Source organism: Desmodus rotundus, chromosome X (assembly GCF_022682495.2).
Source record: "Desmodus rotundus isolate HL8 chromosome X, HLdesRot8A.1, whole genome shotgun sequence".
NCBI classification, from domain to species: Eukaryota; Metazoa; Chordata; class Mammalia; order Chiroptera; family Phyllostomidae; genus Desmodus; species Desmodus rotundus.
This window is the reverse complement of record NC_071400.1, coordinates 83,868,430-83,890,103: the sequence shown is the minus strand read 5'-3', so window position 1 is coordinate 83,890,103 and position 21,674 is coordinate 83,868,430. Positions and strand designations below refer to the sequence as shown.

The window sequence follows — 21,674 nt, the reverse complement described above, 5'->3', positions numbered from 1 at the left end:
CCCAATAAATTTAATAAAATTAATACATTTAAAATCCAAAAACTTTAGTGTCTTATAGAATATCAACATTTATGACTAATGTTGATAATTGTGAACATTGAATATTATCATGGGCATGTCTCATTGAAATTTTATTTACATTTAATTCACTTGAATAATTAGAGTACAGAATTATTATCTTCTTAGTCTCATTAGAATGAATATCATGGTAGATTGCAGAAATAGAGATTTTACTTTTATCATTTGCCCCACAGTCTCAGGTAAGTCGGCTCGCCTAACTTTTTTAGGAAAATTGAAAAAATATCAAATTGTAGCTGATAAGGACAATATACTTCAGTATAGATGAGCATTTGAACTCGGGCAGGCTGCGTGGTAAAAGAGAAATAACTGAATTTATCTTTTTTTTTTTCTTGAGAGAACAGGAAGTATACCAGTTGCTACAGTTAAATAAAGCTTTTTTTTTTTTTCCTGGTGCTTTTAATGGCATTTAGTATATAAGCTACTGTGAGGCAGTGTATTTTAAGTGTTCAGGAAAATATAATTAGTATCAGGAAGATCTGATATTTTATTCCAGTTACACTACTTACTCTCTGGCTGAGGGAATTCATTTATCCTCTCATAATTTCAGATATGTCCAGAATTGTTCTGAGGAAAGTACACAAGATTGCATATAACATCCTCGCATATATGGAACAGTCATTTTTATATTGTAGAGGTGCTTAAATTGCCCCTCACAGACTCTTGAGAGTAATACAGCCTATAAATTTTGGACAGTATGCTTTTAGTGTGTTTAGTTATTGTTCCTCAAACTTCCCCTTACAAACAAAATTTCAAATCTGTGTCTGCCTTCCTTGTAATATTATTATCATCAATAACTTTATTGAAATATTACTTGATGATCAATGAAAAGTACCATTGGCCTTTGCTGTTACCATTTTAAACTTGGAAGTTTCAGGAAAAGAACCCCAAGTATGTAAGCGTCCCCAATGTGTGAAGTAATATAGCTGGCAAATAGATCATTCAAAAATAATAATATTTAATCAAAATGATAATTGGAGGTAATTGGTAGTAGAGTATTACGACTATTTATTTTAACATTTACAGGAAGGAAAGAAATATTTTCATCCCTTTTCTTTATATGTTAAAAGTAGAAATAAAAAGTCATCTCTAAGTCAATGTATTTTTATTCTAAAATATAATCTCTGTTATATCAGTTTCTTAAGTTAAATCTACATGTCTTTTCATGGTGTGAGGCCTAGAAGGCAAAGAAGACTGTGCCCTAATTCAAAATGCCTAGATGTATCCTAACATTTTTTGAAACCAAAGTCCACAAAGATATAAAACAAAATAATGACAGGTAATATTTATTAAGCTTTTTCTTTATGCCAAGTAACTATTCTAAGTACTTTCATGTATTATCTGATTGAATATTGAAAACACCATTAGGGTAGATACTATCTTCATCTCCATTTTGCCGATGACTGAAGTGAGGCAAAGATTAAATACCTTTCTCAAGGTCATAAGGCCAGTAAGCATTAAAGCCAGGAAGCAGGTGCAGACCAGGAAGTCCAATTCAAGGACATCTGTGCATAACAGCTATGATACTGCTACAAGAAATAAAGTATCAGGATGCTCATGGAAATGATTGATTATAGATGCCAAATAAAGGAAGAAGTGAAGGGTGTGCAAAGTGAAATAAAGGAAAATATACAGGAAACCAACAGTGATGGGAAGGAAACAGACTCAAATCAACAGTTCGGAGCACAAGGAAGAAATACACATTCGAGCAGAACAGAATGAAGAAACAAAAATTTCTTAAAATGGAGAGGCTAAGGAACTTCTGGGACAACTTTAAACATTCCAACATTCTAAATATAGGGGTACCAGAAGGAGATGAGGAAGAAGAAGAAATCAAAAACTTATTTGAAAAAATAAGGAAAACTCCCCCAATCTGGCAAAGGAAATAGACATGCAAGTCCAGGAGGATCAGAGAGTCCCAAAGAAATTGGACCTAAGGAAGCATACACCAAGACACAACATAATTACCCAAGATTAAAGATAAGGAGAGATTCCTAAAAGCAGCAAGAGAAAAGGAAAGAGTTACCTACAAAGGAGTTCCCATAAGACTGTCAGCTGATTTCTCAAAAGAAACCTTGCAGGCAAGAAGGGGCTCGAAAGAAGTATCTGAAGTCATGAAAGGCAAGGACCTACATCTAAGATGACTCTATCCAGCAAAACTACCATTTAGAATGGAAGGGCAGATAAAGTGCTTCCCAGATAAGGTCAAGTTAAAGGAGTTTATCGCCACCAAGCCTTTATTATATGAAATGTTAAAGGGACTTACCTAAGAAATAGAAGATCAAAACTATGAACAGTAAAATGACAGCAAGCTCACAACTATCAACAGCTGAACCTAAAAAATAAAAACAAACTAAGCAAACAACTAGAACAGGAACAGAATCACAGAAATGGAGATCACATGGAGGGTTTTCAGCAGGGAGGGGAAGGGGGACCATGGGGGAAAAGGCACAGGGAATAAGAAGCATAAATGGTGGGTACAAAATAGACACGGGGAGGTTAAGAATAGTATAGGACCTGGAGAAACCAGACAATACATATGTATGATTCACGGACATGAACTAAGGGAGGATGGAATGATGGAGGGAGGGGGATGCAGGGTATAGGGGGATAAAGACGAGAAAAAATTGGTACAAATGTAACAGCATAATCAATAAAATATTTTAAAAAACACAAGAAATCCTAAAACAAACAAACAAACAAACAAAAAGAAAGTATCACCCTGCCTGGTGTGGCTCAGTGGATTGAGTGCTGGCCTGGGAATCAAAGGATCGCTGTTTCTGCTCCGAGTCAGGGCACACGCCTGGTTTGTAGGTTCTGTCCCCAGTTATGGCACGTACTGGAGGCAACTGATTGATGTTTCTATCTCACATCAACAGTTCTCTTCGTCTCTTTGACCCTTCCTTCCCCTCTCTCTAAAAATAAACAAAATATTAAAAAATAAAAATAAATATCTTAAAAAATGAAACAATATATTTAAGAATTATTTAAAGCTGAAACACATTTTTAAAGGTTTATTGTTTATTTAAATCTGGCATTTAATAAGTTGGTGATTATGGTATCTCCCCTGCCAGGTAAGTAGGGGAGATACCATAATCAAACAACAATAAAATAATTAAAAAAAAAAGTTGATGAATATCCTGGGGTTTGATGTGTCTTCAAAACCAAATCCAAACAAATCTGGAATTTAAACTGCCTGACAGGCAGTTGTAAAATCTAAGTTTAGGTATTGCGGGGTTCCATGTGCATATAAAGAGATCTTTAAGGGTAACAGGTATCAAGACAGCCTGAAATTTTATTTCTCAACCTTTGTAACCTATTTGAAACACTGAGAAATGTTTGCTCTTATTAGATACCTAGGCTGACCTTCTTCTTCTAACAACTAAGAAAATAATTGGAGATACAGAATATGGATTTTCTCATCTAACCCAATTTTTTAAGGAAGTTATTATTATTTTTTAGTTTTTACTTTTTATTTATTAATTTTATTATTTTATCATTGTTCAATTACACTTGTCTGCATTTTCTTCCCACCCCTGTCCCCCACCCCAGCCAAACCCACCTCCCTCCCCTGCTTCCACCCTCCCCCTTGGTTTTGTCCATGTGTCCTTTATAGTAGTTCCTGAAAACCCTTCTCCCCACTGTCCCCTCTCCCCTCCCCTCTGGCTATTGTTAGATTGTTCTTAACTTCAATGTCTCTGGTTATATTTTGTTTGCTTTTTTCTTTTGTTGATTATGTTCCAGTTAAAGTACTTTTATACTTTATATGGTATTTTTGTTTATTTTTCCAGTTGGATAAAATACAGGTTGCATATTAGGAAATGCCATCTACTAATATCTCTAAATACAAGGAGATGAATACTGACATACTCAATTTGAAGAAAGCACAACTGTTTTTGACTATGACCATCTTTAAACAAAAAGGGAAAATTCTAATCCTGAAAACATGTACGGGTTCACATTCTTAAGATAAAGTACATTTGGTATCATTTCTATTAAGACAAAGACAAATGTTCAATATATTGACATCTCTCTCCATTTTAGTTTTTGGCTTTAACTTAGGTATGTACAGGAATATATGTATAGATGTGTTTGTAGCAAGATAAAACACGGGTGGTAATAGAGTTTGATAATGCCTTTTCTATATTTATAAATAGTTTCATACAATAATGAAAGGTCAATACTATGGTTTAATTTGTTGAAACCTTGGTGCATTTAATGGGATTTAATTTTACTTATAAAAATTTAAACTACTGTTTTAATAATTCACAAAAAAACTGTAGTGTGGACACATTAAATTGTCCAACAAAGCTCATTTGTATTCAGTGTGGAGTCTTGAATATGGAATACAACAGCCGGTTATGTGAAATTGATGATGTTTATGTATTATGAATAATAGGAGGAAAATCCAAATCTACTCAATTAAACTTTTATGTGCAAAGTTTTAGCCACATTGAAGGAAAATCTTATAATAATTCACATTACAACCATTTGGGCTAATCAGATACCCAGTCATGTTTTAATAGATTTTCCTGGGAAATAAATGGAATGTACTTTTATTTATCTGTACGGCATACAATTACACTAACATTGCAATGACCAAACCAATGTTTTGTTCTATTTGGAATAAGATCCCTTCTTTAGATAGTAGATACTTCTGAACTTACAAATACCAAAGAAAATGTGCTTCCAGTTCTGAGTTTTACTGCTTGCTTGACTAATTATTAATGCTTCTGCCTTGCTCCTGAGAGGATTTTAGGTTCCTTACGAAAGTCTACCCAATACAAATTAAAAATAAGTAAATGAGGGTTTGGGGACTGGTTTGGGGAAGAAAAGCTGATGCAGATGTGAAGCTGTCCTGAAGTTTTTAGCGCACATTATAAAAACATTATACCAACATGATTCCATTCTTATGAATTAAACCTTTTTTCTTTTTTGCTATATCCAGGGCCCACCACAAATAACTCCCCTTTTTATTATAAAATGTTTTATTACAAAATCATAAGCATGTCATTCTTAATGTAACAACATCACACTTAAGCACATCATAAGGCATTTTAGGTGAAATGTTCAAATTAAAACTATGAATTATTACACCCAGAGTATTATCCTACCAACCACACTCAAGTAGGCGTTACTTCTGCCGGACCCTGTATACTAATGGAGTTCAAATCTTCCATTCTAGAAAAAGATGTTTATTTTTAATGCTAGACCATTTAAAGACACTTATTTTGAATAGTGAATCCTCAGAAAATATATATGCCTTTTGAATTCATCCAAGAAAGCTGCCTGTCAACTTAGTTTCCACACATTCATGAATGAAAGAAACCAACATTTAAAATAATTGACATTAGATTATCTCAAGATGTGAAAGAACGTCATGAATCATAAAGGAGAAATTGAATTGTGTCAAGTGTAATGTTGTTATTACAGGGTTATAATACCTGTATAATTTCTAGAGTCTTTCTACCACTGAGATTTTGTGGTTCGGTGTGCGACTGAATTGCTCCCTCTTAATTTTTCTCAAGTGTTATGCCTTCCTCAAAAAGTGGGTCCTCTAAATTATGTGAGGTTTCTGTGAGTATACAACAGATTTTACGTATTCACATATTTACAGAATGCTTGCATTAGATCTTTATTTGCATATAATGTAAAAATTTTTATTTAATCTTTCTTGTATTTTTCATTACCATTTATCCCCCTTGTACCCCCCTTCTCCCAGCAACCGCCACACTGTTGTCTGTGAGTCCTTCTTCTGTTTTTGCTCAATGCATTCTCCACCCTCTACCCTCCCCCTCCACACTAGCTGTCATCTGCCCTCCATCTATGAGTCTGTCCCCATTTTCCTTTTTAGTTCACTTTGTTCATGAGATTCCACATGAGTAAAATCATGATATTTGTCTTTCTCTGACTGGCTTATTTCACTTAGCATAATTTTCTCCAGGTCAATCCATACTGTTGCAAAGGGTAAAACTTTTCTTCTTCTTCTTTTTTTTTATGGCTGAATACTATTTTATTGTGTAAATGTCCCATAGTTGTTTTATCCACTCACCTATTGATCAACACTTGGGCTGCTTCCATATCATGGTGGTTGTAAATGACGCTGCAGTGAATATACGGATGCTAACGTTCTTTCGAATTAGTGTTTTAGGTTCCTTCAGATATATTCCCCGAAGTGGGGTTGCTGGGTCAAAAGACAGATCCATTTTTAATTTTTTGAGGTATCTCCAAACTGCCTTCCACAGTGGCTGCACCAGTCTGCATTCCCACCACAGTGCAAAAGTGTTCCCCTTTCTCCACATGCTCACCAGCATTTGTTGTTCGATGATTTATTGATGGTAGCCATTCTGACAAGTATGAGATGACATATCATTGTGGTTTTAATTTGCATTTCTCTGATGGTTAGTGACATTGAGCATCTATTCATATGTCTATTGGCCATCTGTATGTCCTCTTTGGAGAAGTGTCCATTCAGGTCCTTTGCCCATTCTTTAAATTGGGTTGTTTGTTATTTTTTGGCATTGAGTTTTGTGAGTTCTTTATAAATTTTGGATATTAGGTAATCCCTTATCAGATGTATTGGCAAATATGTTCTCCCATTCTGTGGCTTGTCTTTTTATTTTGTTGATGATTTCCTCTGCTTTACAAAGACTTTTTTGGTTTGATATAGTCCCATTTGTTTATTTTTTTCCTTTGTTTCCCTTTCCTGAGGAGATACATCTGATAAAATATTGCTATGAGCAATGTGCGATATTTTGTTATTTTTTCTTCTACTACTTTTATGGTTTTGTGTCATAATTGCTATCTGAAATCTCAGTCTGTGATTATTAAGTATAAATAATATTTGCCCCAAATCTGAATCAGTAAGCAGCTATACTACATTCTCACCCACCTTCCAGCAGAAATATTTAACCTGTTTGCTGCTCCAGAATAAAGAATGTACTGTGTCTACAGCAATATCTTAGCTGTTCACCAGTAGTTTAAGATGTCGCGCTCATGTCATTTAAATATGTACAATCTCTTTGTCACATTCGCACATTATTAAGAGAAGACATCCTCAAAGAAAATGGGAAACATTATCATATTTTGGAAATATTAAGATGTTTGATTTTAAGAATATTGAAAATATTATAGAATGAGCCTTTTCTTGATATAATTATTTGCTTGTTTGTATGTTTTACTTTCTCTAAACTGGAGGTATCTATTCAGATATCCAGAAAAGATTCTTTTTTTTAAATTATATGTTATTTGAGAATCACTCAATACTCGCTATCTGCAGAAACAATTCTGTGATATATATTGGGTCATTGGAGTCTTGCCCTGAATACATTTTTAAATATTAAAAACAAATTGTTGGCCCTAGCTTTTGTAGCTCAGGGAATGGAGAGCCAGCCTGCAAACCAAAGGGTCACTGGTTCCATTCCCAGTCAGGGTACATGCCTGGGTTGCGGGCCAGGTCCCTAGTGGGGGCACGTGAGAGGCAACCACACATTGATGTTCCTCTCCCCCTCTTTCTCCCTCCCTTCCCCTCTCTCTAAAAATAAATAAATAAATCTTTAAAATGTAAATAAATAGAATTTTTAAAAAAACCCAAAACCAAGGGTTTGCTCTTTTTTAATTGTTCCTCACTTTCTGAATCACTGATTGGATTTTATGTATTTTGTGGCAAATGGAGAAGACAGTTGAAGTCTATTAAGAATACAGGGCAAGTACTTCTCGTATGTGCTTGTTTGGCACTGTTGTTACTCTCATAGGGACCACCTCTGCAGTGCAAGTACGTCTCAGTATGAGTAATTGAAAATCAAATGTAGAGATAATTGTAAATGAAATTTTGGGAGCTTTTTCCATGGCTGATTTTGTTAGCCAAATGACTTTCCATTGCCCCCAATTATTTGTAACTGCTTTGGCTCAGAATGTAAATAGTCTACAGCCTAAGTCTAATATCTATCTATTACCTATCTATCTATGTATTCATTGAAATAATTTTTTAGGGTCTCTTGGCTCTGTAAGTATTTACCTCCTTTGGTTTCTTTTTAAATTTATTTTAATTTGTTTATTGTTGTTCAAGTACAGTTGTCTCCATTTTCCCCACCACCACTCCCCTCCACCCTAGCCACCACCACATCCCACCCCTTCCTCCACCCCTCTTGGTTTTTTCCATGTGTTGTTTATACATGTTCCTGAAAACTCCTCCCCTCCCCCCCCCTTATCCCCTCCCAACTCCCCTTTGGTTACTGTTAGTTTGTTTAATTTCAGTGTCTCTGGTTATATTTTGCTTGCTCCTTTGGTTTCTATACAATTGACCACTTCACTGGTCCAACATTCTTACTGTCTGCCATACTGTGGAAGTAGCTTTTGTTTCCAATGCTATTTAGCTCTCTCAAATCTAAATCCTGCTAATGTCTTCAGATTTTACTTAAATGCTTGATTTTGGAATTAACATAAAATAATTTAGTGGGGTACCTTATGTGTAACTTAAATCCTTTGGGACCGTTTTAAAATCCACTCAAAGTTATCAATCCTTTTATTCTCTTAATATATTTTAGAATAGCTTAATAGACAATGCTGAGAGGGACAAAATAAAAATTTATATGTATTTAATTAGTATAGGAGTCATTTTTCTTGGTGTAAAAATCACTTTTCTCTTTCCAAATGATATCATCTTTGCAATTATTTCTTCACGATGAGTCTGAACACAGTAAATGCAGGTGTATACTATAGATGGAGCAAATACTGAAATTATATCCGTCTGCCTGGATCAGGGTTATAGAACCTCAACACTACTTATATTTTAAATCTGATAATTCTTCATTATAGAGAGCTGTCTTGCGCATTGTAAAGATGTTCATTAGCATCCTTGGCATCTACTGACTATATGACAGTGGCACCCTACTTCCCACTTGGGACAACCAAAGTATCTCCATATGTTGCCAAATATTCCCTGGGGAGTAAAATTGCCACTCTGGGAGAACACTGATCGCCTTAGATATATTTTCAGGGTTTTTGAGAAAGTGCTATGAACATTTATCTGCACATACCATATTTTATGGTTATAATGTGCACTTTTTGCCCAAATTTTTGAGGGAAAAATACAAATGCACATTATACATGGGTAGTAGTAATTCTGTATCTATTTAATTCTTTTATTTATGCTTATGTGTTAAAAGTGTAACTCTAGCTTTTGGCTCTGTGAGCAGCACCATGGCGGTGGGCAAGAACAAGTGCCTTACAAAACGCGGCAAAAAGGGAACAAAGAAGAAAGTGCTTGATCGATTTTCTAAGAAAGATTGGTATGATGTGAAAGCACCAGCTATGTTTAATATGTGAAATGTTGGGAAAACTGTTATCACCAGAAATCAAGGTACCAAAAACACATCTGATGGTCTGAAGGACCGGGCACTTGAAGTGAACCTAGCTGATCTGCAGAGTGATGAAGTTGCACTTAGAAAATTCAAGCTAATTCCTGAGGATGTTCAGGGCAAACACTGCCTGACTCATTTCCGTGGCATGGATCTTACCCGTGACAAAATGTGCTCCCTGGTCAGAAAATGGCAGACCGGGACTGAAGCTTGTGTTGATGTCAAGAGTACTGATGGGTATGTGCTTCATCAGTTCTATGTTGGCTTTACTGAAAAACACAACAATCAGACTCGGAAGACCTCTTGTGCTCAGCATCAACAGGTCCGTCAAATCGGGAAGAAGATGATGGAAATCAGGACCCGAGAGGTGCAGACAAATGACTGAAAGAAGTGGTCAGTAAGTTGATCCCAGATGGCATTGGGAAAGACATAGAAAAGGCGCCAATCTCTGTATCTGCTTCATGATGTCTCTGTTAAAAAGTCAAAATGCTGAAGAAGCCCAGGTTTGAATTGGGAAAACTCATGGAGCTTCGTGGTGAAGGTCGCAGTTCTGGAAAAGCTACTGGGGACGAGACAGGTGCTAAAGTTGAACGAGTTGATGGATATGAGCCCCCAGTCAAAAAATCTTTGTAGAATTCAGACATTTCATGGGGACAAATAAAAAAGCTTAATGGTGACAAAAAGAAGTGTAACTCTAGACAGCAATAACAATATCTGTATGCAAAGTAACCCCCTGTAATATGATACTCAGTTTTGTCTCTAAATAAAAATAAATAAATAATTGAATTAAAAATTAAAACAAAAGATTTTATTTCTGGAAAGTTTGGGCCAAAAACGTGGGTGCACATTATACACGTCAAAATATGGTAGACAATTGCTTCACACAAAGCATAGAGATTTTTTATCCCATATTTCTAATATAAGCTGTTACTGTTAGTTTAAGAAAGTATAAACTGTCCAAATTCACATATTAATATCCTCTTAGCTCTCAAGACTTAGCTTGGGAGCAAAGGAAGATAGCTTTGGAATGGTATAATAAAATATATATATTTTTTCTTTTTTGAAATTTAGGAGCATCAAATATTTTGCTATGATGCTTATGCTCTTTGGGAAAATTTGAGTTTTGATGTCAATAAGCCAGTTTTATATTGGAAAACATAAGTATTGAAATGAAATAAGATTATCTAACAATGTTTTGATTTCTAGTATATTATACATTATAAATATAGTTCTTAATTATCATGAAGTTTTTTTTGGCTTTAGAAACCAAAACTCCAGTTTTTGTTATCTTTAGCTTCTTTTCCTGGCAGTACCACTATATTTTAGATAATTATCCTTTCAGCTCAATTTTCCATTTCCAAGTTTTATTTAGTAGAATTTGGCATTTAAGACCCAGATTTTGTAAAAGACACTTTTGTCATACTTTTTCTTCCAATGACTACATTTGATTTTAATTTCATTTGTATTGTTTCTTGGCTTTATTAGCTGCCACTAACTTTTTATAACATTGCATTTTTGATCCATAATTATCCTTAATTTTGATAACTACCTCAGTTGTTTGACATATTCTTTCAAGTACTTTGTTCATGAAAAATACATGGTTATTATATTTTTTAAGATGCAGTACATTAAAACATATATTCCTGTTTTGTAATTTCTTGGCTGGAAATTCAATTACTGAATCATAAAAATTCTCTGAAAAAAAGCTGCATGTAGAGCTTCAAAATTATTTGACTTTTAATGTTTCAGAGAAAATGAGGACAACTTGGATTTTGTATTACATGATGTGCCTTCCCTGCTCACAAAGCCAGAAGTCTTTTGCTGTTTTTGTCATTGTTCATTTTTTTTGTCCTTTAACTATCTGGCCAGAGTATGTCCATTTGTGGTTGCCTCTCATAAATGTTGCATAAAAAAAGGTGATTGTCAAATATTTCACATTATATCCTTCTCATCGTGCCCCTGATATATGTATACTTATATTTGAATTACATGCATGTTTTTTTCTTGTAATATGTATATCTATAAATCATTTCATTAATGATTAAAATGAATGAAAGTAGAACTTCCAATATGTTCTTCGTATGATACCAGAGAATGATCAGTAATACTTCTAGGAAGGTACTTTTCCCCATTTGGAAACCACTGTTCTGGATAACACACAAACCCCAAATACACATGTTTGGTTCATTTTATTTTCCTGGAGAGTTTTTAGTAGTACGTTGTTCCCTCATCCCCAAAACTCTACACTTTTTAAGTCAATTCATTTTTCTGGACAACCAGTTCTATTATCTTCTCTTATTTCTCCTTCCTTCCTTAAAAAAAATTCAATTGTAGTAAAATGTACATGATATAAAATTTACTATCTTAACCCTTTTTAAAAATATATTTTATTTGTTTTTTAGAGGGAGGAGGAGGGAGGGAGAAATAGCGGGAGAAAAACATCAATGTGTGGTTGTCTCTCATGTGCCCCCTACCAGGGACCTGGCCTGCAACCCAGGCACGTACACTGACTGGGAATCGAACTGGCAACCTTTTGGTTCACAGGCCAGCACTCAATTCACTGAACCACACCAGCCAGCACTTAACCCTTTTTTGAATGTACAGTTCCGTGGTGTGGGGTATATTCACATTGTTGCATATCTGATTTCATGACAGGTTTTTTCCGTCTGTGCTTTAGAAGCTTAATCAAAGTATTACTACGTATCGGTGCTGTCTTTAATTTTCCATTTCAAAATTACAGAAACAATGCAGTAATTTATGTCATTTATAAAGGAAAATGACAAAATAGAGAAATATTGGGGTATAAAATAAGAGTCATACCTTGCTTTACCGTATTTCACCCACCGTACCCCACCTTCTGGCCCAATCTTATTTCTTTCACAATTTATGACATTTTTGTACGTAGAGTTCTGGACAGTTTTCTCTGTGTATTTGTGCATATGTATGTACACACCTATTTTGTGTAATTAAAGTCTATATATTTTTCCGTCTTGTTTTTGTAACCCAATAATACATCTAGAAAAATTTTTCATGAGTGTTTATATTTAAACATAATATCACTTGAAGGAAACTTTGACAGTAATTTTAGTACTACTTTTAATTTTATAAATAAATGCTAGTGGTGAAGAAAAAGCCGTCCTGAATTTCTGCCCCGTATGCTGCCGCCATTTTACTGCCCAGGAGTTAGCAGTCGAGCCTTGCCTGTCTGTTCTTCCATGAATTATCTCGGCCTGTGCAGACCTATGCTGTTATTTATTTGCACAACATTCTGTCCTGCAACTCACTTCTTTTTCACTTTATAAAGATTTATCGGTGCATAAAGATTTCTTTATTTTCTTTGTGTGCTACACAGTAACCCATAGAATGGATGTGTTTTCCATTTAATGGTCATGTTAACCATTCATTTCCTCATGAATGGTTGTTTTGTGTATAAATCTTGGTACTATGAAGGATGCTCTGGTGCCCACGCACTTACACATATTTTTGCTTATTCATGGGAATGTAACTGTGGGATGAATTTCTAGTACCCAATTGCCTTGGACAAAGGCTACGTGCATTTTATGTTTCTAGAAATTGCCAAATTACTTTCCAAAGAGAGAATACTAATTTATGTGATATAAATTTGCTTGTTTATTCTGGTAGTGTGAATTTTAATTTTTTTTTATTTTAACATGTCAAAACTGTCCCTTTTTGTGGGGTTGAGGTCATCGTTCACATTCAATTAAGTTAGCCAAGGAGTTTTGAAATAATTTCCACAGCCATGCTTTTTTCTCTAAGGTTTGGGATAAGGGCCCCATTCTATTGTTTTGTAGTAGTTTTGTTTATGCTGTGTTTCCTTTCTGTTCCCAGAATGTACACCTTGGCCTGGTGCTCATCACAAGACAGCTTGTTTGTCTTGTTCTCGGCAATGCACGCAGCCCAGTTGTGCAGAATTGTAAGGGAACGTTCCGAAAACAGTCAAGTCATGAAAACTCAAGCTCATGTTTTTACAGAAGTTCAGAATTCAAAGTCCATTAAGAAACAGGGAAAGAAGTAGTAAACAACAATTTGTGCCATTTGTACATAGAAAACTTTCGTTTCTGATCATTTGAGTTGAGAAAGAACTTGACAATTATTCTTTAAACAGCTCATTTAGTAGACTTTAATTTCACTTAGTGAGATAGCTATTAATATACGTATCAGTACATTTTTTTTTCCTTTGGTATTTAATGCCCTGAAATCTGCACCTGCATTTCAAGATACCAAATTACAGGCAGGTTTCAGTTGGATCATTTATTTAAGAACGCGTTGAGCCTGTGGAATGAAAGTGTGCTGTTTTCTCTCTCAGAAGCCAGGCAACAACTCTGAAGGTCTGGGTAAAAATCCTCTTCCATAAAGCAATTTACTTAATTGAACAAATCTTCCTCCCCCCTCAATTTCAGTTCTGCCTTTTACCTAGCAGGGAAGATAATCCTTAGGAATTAATTTATAGTCTCTAAGGAGAGCTTCAGAACTTCACAAGTCATTGAACTGGCATAACACCAGAGAGGCTCTCACTTGATTTCATTTTAAATCTTCTAGTTCTTTGCCTGTAGGATTCACATTGATTTCAGTGTAGCTTTCATATGGGCCTGGGTAGCAATATGTGTCTATCAGGAATGCAGGTGCTAAGACAATAAAGATAATAAAGCAATCTATGTGCCCTTAGCAGTTGTGTCCTTGCAAGATTTCATTTTCTTTTATATCATGAAGTTGTTTAGTAAAGCCATCTATCATAAAGGGTCCTGTTCAAATACAGTTCTGTTTTGATGAATGATATAAAAATAATCTCCGTTCATAACAATTCATTCCCTTGATAAACATTTATTTTGTGCCTTTTATTCTTGGGGCCCGATGTTAGGTTTGTACTAAAAAGCTCTACATAACCCATGTAATTCTTTTGAATGGGATAAGGGATTGGGACACATAATGGCACAAATGTTAAATATTAAGGTAATTAAGATAAGTTATCTTAGTTTTCAAAAATGTCTACACCTACATCGTAGTTTAGAGCCAAAGCAGCTATTTTATAATTAGTATTTCAAAGAAACTTGTAATGTTCATTATAACAAACTAAATTCTTAGCAGTTCAATCACCAAATTGCGTTTTTCTGCTTTTCTGGAAAAAAAAAAAGAAGAGATTATGCTTTGGTTTTTTTTTTGAAGCATAAATCGATATTCTTTATTTATTTGTCACTTATAAACGGAAGTTACTCTTCTTGCTCTTCTGATTCTTCTTCTAATTAGCTGACAGAATGAGAATTCCAACAAAGAGATTACCTTGAGCTATTCAGGTGCCATCTGCAGCTGGGAAGAGGGCTGACTGGCAGTACCAAAATTTGGTGCTTGTAGGCAGAACATTTTTATTTCTGAAATAATTTGTGTTCATTCTAATAGTCAAAGCTTAGGCTTCCTTATGTGGCCTTTCAAAATAGCGATCCTATACCAGCTCTTCCTTCCCCACCTTGTAGGTTTAAGTTTATATGACACTACTATCTTAAAGTCTTTCTTTGTCGGCCTGTTGTGGTATATCAATTTAAGAAACCCAAAAGTTACATTGATGTAAGTGCAGATATCAAATACTAAAAGATTGTTTCATCAAGTGTTTGATTCTTGCATCATCCTGTGAATTGTAATGCGTTTCCATCTACATAAAAGTTTGCTAGAACAATTAAAGTTGAGTTGAGGGAAACAGTTTCAGTTTTCTCCCCCTGAAATTAGTAATGTTTCCTAATAAATATGATTTATTTTTCCTTTGTCTGTAATTCACGTAGACATCACAACAAAAACCTTTGTAAATGTAGTCTTGTGATTACAGTTTACTGGAAGTAGACTGAATGGTATTCCAGAAGAGGTGGGAAACTAATTAGGAGCTACCCAATTTTTGTCTGTATTATTTTGGCCTCAAATTCCACCTTTTGACTTGTAAATTCATTGTTGTTGGTAAAAACTAGGCTAAGGCAATGACCGAAACAGATTTATTTGGGCAAATTTCACGTGGGATTCGATAGTATTTGATTTCAGCCGTTCACAATATTCGGGGACTTCCTACCAAAGACACGACTTCCACTGTACACATCAGTTGGTAGCTCCATCCCACTGGACTCGGTTCAACTATTCATCAGTGAAGACATATAGGACATGCTCTCCACCGTGACGGCCTAAGGGCCAGAATCAATTTCTGAAGTTTCATATTCTCTTTCAGCTTCTCAAATGTTCCATATCAAATCTGGCATTTAGATTTATATCTAGGTTTCTTTTCTCCTTTACTGTTACAGCTATTGACTAAGTCAAAACTCCTTAACTCCTTTAACTTAACTCCTTTGGGCAGTGAGAAAAGCCATTTTTGAAAACTTTCTACTTCTAATAGATAAATATTTTTTTTCTTATCCCTGAAAGGCCTTCTCCGAAGCCTCTGTCTTCAAATTCTTGTCTTTCTAGGCACACTGTTTGGGGGGATTTATTTTCGTAGTCTCACTATAACGAATTGACTTCCAAACACCTAGTTCAAACCGTTCCTGAGCTCCACAGTGCAATTTCAAACTCCTCAATGAGCATCACCAGTTGTGTGGTTAGATATGGACACATAGAATTTAGAGCGCTGCAGTGAAGAAATGTAAAGCCAAAATCTAACAAGGAAGAGATATTCAACAAATCTGTGTTGTAGTGGGGGAAAAAAACCTTTACTTAAATGGTTATTTCAAATAACACCTAAGGGAAGTAAAAACCTTCTTTAATTATATCTTAATTTTTAATGAGGAAAAAATATTGATGAAACAGACAGAAATCACATGCCTGAGGGAGAGTGTCAGGCCCCTTTGGTTCCCGGGGTGTGTCCGCCCTCAGTCTCTGTAAGAGGCTTTTCTCAGGCTTCGGTAAGGGCGGTGGGGCCAGGTGACATGGTCTCTGTGTGTGGAGAAATAAAAGGGGGATTTCTTCTCTACAGAAATAAACTAAAATGTAATTTTGAATATCTGTTGGTCAAAGATTTATTTTCTAAAACCTAATGTAGAATTGCAAGCTATTGGCCTTTTTTAAAAAATCCCTTAGATTATTTTGTATGTACTTAGAATACTGGCAACCATTAGTTAGGAGTCATCACTTCCATTAGTTTTTAGTTAATTATCACTGTACAGAAGTATTCCTTAGGTACCGATGTGTAGTTTATTATTAGTATGGGGGTTCAAGTACAAAGTGATGTCAGATCTAAAAAGTTTACAAAAGGTCAGAACTGCAGTTCAGATGTACTACTCATTTTATGGACATTTTGATCCTGCCGTTCCTCACTCTGTGACCTCAGGCAGGCATTCATGTCCCTGAGTCTCTGTTGGCCTAAGTGCAAAATGGGGATAATATGGTCTGCTTCACAGGACTACTAGGAAGTTAAAAGTAGAAAATACATTTATAAGAAGATTCTATATTAACCAAGGGAAATGTTTATTTAATCAGTTTTTCTATAATATTACATAATACGAATCAAATATTATGTAGAAGGAAAATAAAGCTTAAGTATGTATATAATAATTAGGAAGCTAATGCTCAAAATTTGGTGTTATGTGCAAAATGCAGGTATCAGTATTCTACAGATGTTAAGCAAATCTATACGTAAGAACAGAGAACAATTTGGAGAGGTAATACCTAACCAATAACAAGGGTGGAAATAACGGGTTTTTATTTTTTGTCTTTATACCTGTGCTTAGAAGGGATTAGTTATTGAACTGATTAGGTATTGTATGTAATTTTATTGGCTGTTGAATAAAAATAAGTCATTTTTAATAATGAAAAGTTATTGTTCTTTTCTTTAATAAAAGGGGAGGGGGTATAAGGGGACTAAAAGGTAATGTAATCAAGTACAATAAAGGTTAAACTTAAAGAGGAAGTCCATGTCACCACCTTGGTAGACTTCTTGCCAAATATATGTATCTGAATCGAGTCAGGAGGAAATTAGCCAGGATGTTGATAATGGGTGAGTCTGCGTGAAGGTTGTTTTGGGTGTTCTTTGCATTGTTCTCTCAGTTTTTCTCTAAGTTTGAAATTTTTCCAAGTAAAGTTGGTGATAATACATTTTAAATAAAAGCTATATGACCATCCATCCAACACACTTTGACAAATTAGTTGGACAAAATTCTAACATCGTCTAAGGCCAGGGCTTCCGTCCATGATGTGCCATTTATGCAACACAGGGCATGAATTTATGTTTAAAAACTGCCCGCGAGTGAACAGGATTCAGAAGCTCTGTGGGTGAGCAGAGACACCGCGGTAAAGAGACAGTCTAATGCATGCATGTAGTTTCCAACCTCCCTTAAATGAGACCTTGCTGGGTTTGATGCTGATGTGTTTGTAGATCTACCTATCTATTTAAAAAAAGATTGCTAAACTTGTTTAGGCTACTTGGTTAAGCTAAAACCTACACAGAATATGTGTTTGAAATTAATTTTGGTATTACAGAAATTTCCCTATACCATGAAGCATGTTGTTTGTCAACCTGGCTTCCTGAGTTTTCTTCTTAAATTTACATGCTGTGTCGTCTCAACCAGAAGAGACTTAGAGATATACATTGAGTTATTCAGGCAAAATATTGAATTTCAAGGCATTGTTACAAGCCAGCTTGCCTTTACTTAAGAAACTCTCTTACTCTGTGTAGGCATTTTTGTCCAGTTTTTAGAAGATTTAGAACATAATACTTCAATAGCTGCATACTGATTTCTTAATCCCCCCTATTCACATACTTTAATTTCTCTGATGATGTCTGTTAGGTTTGTATTATAATGTTGGTTGGCTTTGGTGAGGCAAATGAAAAAAAATTATAGCTATTAGACTGTCGCAGCGGTAGCATAGCTGTTTTTCTCTCTAGAGTTAAGTTCTTTATAAAACCGAGAAATGTTATTCTCGGATATCAGAAGTATACATTTTCTGTGTAGCACTGTATGTGTGGGACTTTTGATAGACAATGATTTTGCTTACCTTATTTATTTCTATTAACATTTTAAAACTTTTTTCTCCCCAAATAAAAATCTAAACCATGGAAGCAAGTTTCACTCCTTTATAAGAAATTAACCAGATTGGTACACCAAGAACAGCTAGTTCACTGATCCAACAAGTAGTGAATGTGTATTGTGTATTAGTCACTATCCCAATTATACTAGAAGATAAAAGTTCTGATTTCATCTATTGGTATTTCTAACTAATCTTAACATATATGGTTGATAAGCTTGTAACTCCTTAACCAATTTATAATTGTAAATAAAATTTGATTATCTTAATAATTTACATATCATTTGCTTGTATAGGCTTGTGTATATGACATAAACAGCAATAGTAGCACTGAAGTTATCAGCCCTTAAGATGTTTTCAAAGAATTATCTTCAAAATACCCTACTTATCCTGCAATATTTTATCAGAACTATTTATATATATATTTCCATCCGTCCCAGCCATGCTATTTGTTTCTCAGCCACATGCCAGAACAGATGACAGCCAGTAGGGGGGTAAGGTTAGGGAGTGGAGGGATTGAGCAAAAGGGAAAAAAGGACTCATGGACACGGACAACAGTGTGGCAATTGCTGGGGGTCCAAGGGGACTAAATGGTAGTGGAAAAATTCCATAAAGAGTATATATTTTTAAAAAAGAGTACATGTAGAATATTTATCTGTGGGACACATAATCAAATACCTTTCATGTCTAGTTCCACAAAAACAAATCAAAAAGGAAGAAGTGTAAAGGTTTCAATATAATTCAGCCACACTGCTTGCCCTGATTTTGAAAAATCCCTTGAGGCATGGATTTAACTTATTCTCTTGGCTGAAGTCATGGATTGCCTGCTTCCCAAGCATCTCGGTAACTGGCAAATGCCAACTACAGACCTATATGGTTCTACCAAGGCAAAACCATCCCGGGGAGCCTGTATGGTGTTCCTCTGCCCCATCTTCTCCCTAAGTTATTTTTCGAGTTTTCATAATGTACCAAACAATTAGAAAATCCTGAGTGATTTTTTTCACATGGTTAAAGTACACAAACAAAACGTTGAAAGTCTTTGGTAAGACACGTTCAGAATTCTTGATAAAGGAATGCATTGGAGTTCCGGGGAATGGACTGCCAGTGCCACTCAAGGCTCTCCTTTGTAATCTCTAACAGGTAATCTATAAATCCCAATGACCTACAAGCACAAGACAAGGACTGCAGGTGCTGGAGCAACATGATAACATTAACAATAATCAATGGATGGCCGTGTTTTCTCACGAATACATGGGTGGAGTACCAAATTACTGAGCAATGCTAGCTCTCTCTTATATCGAGCTCATTAGTTTTAGAGGAATTCATTAATCATTTCGGCTTCTAAGAAAAATGTAACCTAGGATTTGGCAGAATGATCAATGAGACATAAGTGAAAGGGTGTGTGTATGTTTGAAGAGGAAGGAAAAGAGAATTGCAAGTGTAACATAGAAATTAATTGGATCTATCTGTATTTGAGGATAGAAATTGGACCTATTTGTATTTGAGGATGTACAGGGGCTTGGACTCATGGCTGCCAACATAGGCAGAGCCAGAAAATAATTCTCTCTTTACATTTTTATGTCTGTATTTTGTAACCGTCAAAGTTTCCATTTGTCTAGGAACTATAATCACTATAAATCAACTTTCTGAACCCACAACTATTTGGTCACCGCATCTTGTCAATTCTACCATCAAATTATAGCTTGTCTATGCCCCCTCTTTCCATGCTGGCATCTTATTTCAAAGGCACCTGTATTTTTTCCTGAGGTGTTCTAATTATCCACTGGTTGGCTTCTCTGTCATTTTCCTCAGTCCATCATTTGTATTATATCAAGAAGACCTTCCTAAAGCAGTCATTTCCTTATTTAAAAATAGTACTGAGCTTCCTGTTGTGAGTGTATTTTACACTGCTTGATAAAGTGTTTCGATAAAGCATTTTGAAGAAATGTATTCAATGCTCATTCTGTGAACAAATTGAATTCAAATGTGACCTCTCTGTGTCTATGATCTTACAAGTATAAAGGTTTTAGTTTACTCCATATGTAACAGTTTAAAATAGTACAGAGCTCTCTGTTGTCTACCTAATGAAATCCAAAAATTTTAGTATGGATTTAAAGCACTTGACTGCTGTTGTTATTGTTTATTTAGAAACTTACATTACTGGCCGCATAGCATAATTATCTCCAGCTCCCAAACTAACCTTCAGAGAAGGGATATTGTTATCTATTGTCTTACTAAACAGAAATTTGATACACAGAGAGGTTAAATGTCTTTGCAAGTTCCAAGAGCAGGTGTAGGGAACAGAGCTAGAAATCAAAACATATCCTGGGACCAAAGACCACAGGCATTTTTTATGACAATGTAGTTCTCTTTACACTTGACCCGTCCCACCTCGGTAGATTCGTTACCCGCCACTTTCATCTTCTTGTACCTTTTACACACATTCAAAACTACCCACTATGATCTAAATCTATCATATTTTTTTCTATGAACCAATTTCCAAAATTTTTTTCATGGAATATTTGTTTTTCCATTGGTCATGGAAAAACCAGTTTCCATTGAGTTTTCCCTCTGTTGGTGTTTCCTTTGTCTGTAGTCATTTCCTATTCAGATAACATCTCCTCATTCATCAAGGCTCTATGTAAATGTCTCTTCCGGTGTAAAATCTCTTTCACGCTGTTGAGTTTGCCCCATATTTTTGCAATGTTTCAGAGCACATGGTTGATACATCGATTACTTTACCCATCCCATTTTGTTATTGTTATTCATTTATGTATTTAAAAGTTACCATGACCTCTTGAGAACAGAGCACTTGTCTTCTTACTTTCTCTTTCATAATCCAATGACTCTCCCATTGTACCCGCTCATAAATACTTACTGAATGAATGAATTCTCTATACATCTCAACTCCATGCATTTTGGCAATGGCATTAACATATACACAGCACTCTTCGTTTCTGTACATCACTTTAGAAAATTAAAGCAAAAGCGTCTTTATGTTAATTAATAGTGTAATGTTGCCTGTGCTAGAATATTTGAGAATTGGTTATCCATAAGTTTTATTTCCTGCCCAAATGGCACAACTATCTATTTAAAATATTGCCACTATAGCTCATCAGCTTTTTTGCAAAGAACATCTTAATTCTGGCCTTCAGTAGATCAGATATGCTTGGTTGGACCTTCTCTGCCTGATTAGGTAAACGGGGTCAGGGCTGGACTCAAATT

At 35.2% G+C, this 21,674-nt stretch overlaps 1 protein-coding gene and 1 pseudogene across 1 annotated transcript in view; both read left to right on the top strand.

Annotated features, from left to right (window-relative positions):
* IL1RAPL1 (interleukin 1 receptor accessory protein like 1) overlaps nucleotides 1-21,674 on the top strand; it is a 1,180,423-nt gene that overhangs the window by 309,887 nt on the left and 848,862 nt on the right. The window lies entirely within an intron of this gene.
* Nucleotides 9,280-9,822, top strand: LOC112313332 (small ribosomal subunit protein eS1-like; annotated as a pseudogene).